Source organism: Zonotrichia albicollis, chromosome 27, assembly GCF_047830755.1.
Source record: "Zonotrichia albicollis isolate bZonAlb1 chromosome 27, bZonAlb1.hap1, whole genome shotgun sequence".
Classification (NCBI taxonomy): Eukaryota; Metazoa; Chordata; class Aves; order Passeriformes; family Passerellidae; genus Zonotrichia; species Zonotrichia albicollis.
Window position 1 is genome coordinate 7,804,352 of NC_133845.1, and position 3,713 is coordinate 7,808,064.

At 53.4% G+C, this 3,713-nt stretch overlaps 1 long non-coding RNA gene across 1 annotated transcript; it reads left to right on the forward strand.

The window, feature by feature from the left end:
* Positions 1–250: 250 nt before the first annotated feature.
* On the forward strand, positions 251–3,713 carry LOC141731984 (uncharacterized). Its single transcript, XR_012583891.1, has 3 exons — positions 251–551; positions 2,114–2,288; positions 3,418–3,713. It is a non-coding gene; the product is annotated as an uncharacterized LOC141731984 (long non-coding RNA).

The window sequence follows — 3,713 nt, forward strand, 5'->3', positions numbered from 1 at the left end:
GGCCAGTTAAATTCAAGATGAGGGTTTTAGGCTTCCCATGGGACCTCTCTTTCACAGCTCCCCCTAATCCTCTGGAAATCGCCTGTTACCTACAGCTGTTGGGTCACCAGATGCACTATTTGTTCAATTATTCTTGGTCGTGCCGGCCCCGGCCCTCGGCCCACTTCAATCGCGTCCGGAGGAGCCCGGCCCGTTTGAAGCCGCGGTCCCGTTGCCGCCCCCGGCCTTTTCATCCCGGCCCAGCCCCGAGCGGCCGCGCTGCTCCCGGCCTGCACCGCGGCCCCGCCGCCTCAGCGCCGGAGCGGAGCATAATTACCAATGAAAGAGAGAAGATTAGCAGAGGCTGCTGCGACAAATGCTGCCGAAATGGTTTCTGCAGCGCCGGCGGTCCCTTCTGACAGGAGCGATCGGCGGCAGCTGCCGTCCCTACGGCCATGCGAGAAACGAGGGTCCCGCTGGGATCCCGGAATGAAAGCCGAAAACCGGGCAAATCGCAGCTCACGGGGATGAGGTGACGGACCGGGGCAGCTTCACGTCATACTAATGGACTGGTAATTAACACCATTTTCCCCCCACCTTTGTCTGCCCCCTCTGCCTCCATCCCCCAGTCAGAAGTGTTCAAACCCACCTTATAAATGGATCACAGCTGCTGAAAGATGGCTCTTGCCTGGCTCTGGGAATCCTCAGAGTTCACATTGCAGGGGATCTGAGTCTTCAGCCTGTCTGAAGAAGAGGCTTGCAGAGAAGTCATGGAAAATAGGGAGCTGGGTGATAGATCTGGAAGAGTTGCCCCAGCTGAGCATCCCCTTTTTAGCAGGCTGATGCCCCATGCCTGGAAGCACCCAAGTTTGCATTTGGCCTTGAGCAACCCAGTCTAGTGGAAGGTGTCTCTGTCCAGGGCAGGGAGGGAAATTAGATGATCTTTAAGGCCCCTCCTGAACCAAACCATTCTCTGGTTCTGTGATTGATCTCTCAGTGACCATGCTGACTCTGGGAGGACCGTGCTGCTCACATGAAGGCAGAGCAGCAGAGCAAGAAGAGGCCAAGATGACAACAGAATCCTTGTCTTCTCAGCCATAAAGCCCTTCACTAACCAGATGGAATGGCAGGTTGGGCCCTGATAATTCTCTAATGATCAGCTCTTACATTAGAGGCATCATCAAAGTTTTATCTCTTTTCCTGGAGCTATGGGGAAGCTCTGCCTGGATGGCCGTGGCATGGCCAAAGCTTGGTTATCCCATGGGACTGTGAGTTGTTGATGTTCCTCTCTTCTTCCAGACTCTGAGCTCTGCCCTGGTGAGCAGAGCTGTGTCACTGTCAGAAGTGGTGCAGGACAAAAAGAAATATTTTGATGAGATGTGCTTCCCTTTGGGTTCTACAATAGAATCCTAAAATGAATAGTTTGGGTTGGAAGGGACCTTAGAGATCATGTTCCAGCTGTCTCCCCTGGACAGTGGCACCTTCCACCAGCAGGGACACCTGCATGCTTCCACCAGCATCCCAGGATGCTCCAAGACCTTCCAGGGATGGAGTAGCCACAGCTCCTCTGGACAACCTGTGCCGTGGCCTCACCACACTCACAGGAAAAATTTCTTCCTAATAGCCAATCTAATCTTCTCTCTTACAATTTGAAGCCTGTATTTCTCTGTTTCCCCAGTTTAGGACTTGCAGCACCGGAGCTCAGGCACTGCAGCACTCCCTGCTTTGCTTCTCCCCCCCCCAGTTTCCGAAGTCAAAAGAAATGTACAACCCCACCACGTCTGCATCCCCCTCCCCACTCCCCTCCTGCCTCCCCCACCTCCCACCCCTTCTCCCTCCATCATCCCCAGGTCTCTTCCAGCTGCTCCCCACATCTCCCGAATCCCAGCCATTGCTCCTGAAACATGTCAAAACACCATTAGCCGGTCCCGGGCCGGCCTGGCTCCTTTCCCCGGCGGGGTGGCCCGGACAGCCTGGCGCTGTCACATCCCGCCCGGCACTTTGAAGTGCCGCCCGCGCCCGGCGGGGACAGCTGGGCCGTGCCGCAATCCCCTCGGCCCTTTGGGCTAAGCCGGGCGTTTTAAAATAGTTCCCCCTCCCCTGCCCGGCTGTGACAACTGCACAATTATTTCAGACGCTGTTTATGGACCCGCGGCGTAACCGGAACCCGCGGAGGAGGAATGGACGTGAAGGGGGAGAAGGCGGCAGCCCTAAGTGGGTTTCACCCTAATTAACTGCGCCTTGTTTCTCACCGTGCGCTTGAAAACTCATCTATGCACAGAAAATCTGCAGCAGCCAAGAGATCCATGGTGAAAACTGGCATTTTGTCACAACCCTTAATTTTTAAAGGATGGTTTGAACCCTTTATGTTTGTTTCAGGGCTCCCCAAAAGGCAATTCTACCTCCTTTCTGGAAAAGAGATGCGGCCGGGTGGGTTGGGAATCGCCTTGAGTAATGCCTCTCCTTTTGCCGCAGTTTTCCTGATGGCAAACCAGGGATGTGATGTCGGGTATAACCCCGGGAAACAGGGAGAAGAAACTGGGACAGAGCTGGCTTTCCTGAAACCAGGGCAGCTGTCCAGCTGCTGGCCAAGTGCCTTTGGAGAGGGAGGGGTGTGGCAAAGTCACCCAAGGAGCTTCTCACACCTGGGCTCCCAGCCAACCCCCAAAAGGGGTTGCAGCCCCTGCCCTTTCCCCGCCCAGGCCTTCACCCTCGCACCCCGGAGCATCCCTCTGCGACAGAACGGGATCCGTTCCGTGAGCCCTCAGCACCACCTAGTGTTCCCAAACATCCCCGGGGCTCCGTTCTGCACATCCGGGACGCGTCTGGTCCCCGAGGCTGGGGAGGCATCCCGCATCCCGCCATCCACAATTAACCCTTCCAGCCCCAGTGCCCTCCTCTCTCCAGCCGTTTAACAATACAAATCCCCAGTGCCAGCTCTCGGGTGTGAAGGCTGCTCCCAAAAACTTCAGCAACTGCTTCCCAAAGCATCCTCCTCTGTGGGGATGAATTTACAGAGAAGGGTAGATTGCTTTGACATCCAAAGTTGCTTCTGCAGAGAGTGGGGGAGATGCTGGTTTGCACCCTATCAGAGTCGTGTTTCCATTGCTTAAAGGTCAATAAATGCTGGGGTTTGAACTTGCTTTTCTTCCCTGACCCTAGGTATAGTTTTCCGTGGTATCTTTTTATGGTGGTTCAACTTTTAAGATTGAAAATTAAATGAAATGTAGCAGAAATGATAAATGTTTACTTGGGAAATATAGTTGGAGCAGGAGTGCTGGAGAGAAGGATAAGAGGGGAGAAGATTGTAAAGATGATGACTACAAGAAAGAAAACAATGAAATATCAGTGTGAATGACACTTCCCAATTCTAATTTCAAAAGCAAAGGGCTCGGTGTTAACATGTCAAAATGATGAACTGATTTTCTCTCTTTTCAGATGAAATTACCCACCACATCTGAACCTTCTGGCTCCTCACAGCTTTATATCCCCAGTAATCTCACTGGCACTCAGAGACATTTCTTCCAGCTCCAGGTGTTGAAGATGAACGAATTCCTCTGCCCAAATTCCTCTTGTTTTATTAGGTGATCTGGGTATGAGTAGCAAGGCCAAGCCTGGCTGGGGAGGTGATATTCCTCCCTCTGCCACCGAGATGTGCCCTTGCTCCATCATTGCTGAATGGCAGCTGGATGGAGGGCAAAAGTCCCCAAATCAAACCTCCCAGGATGTGAAGA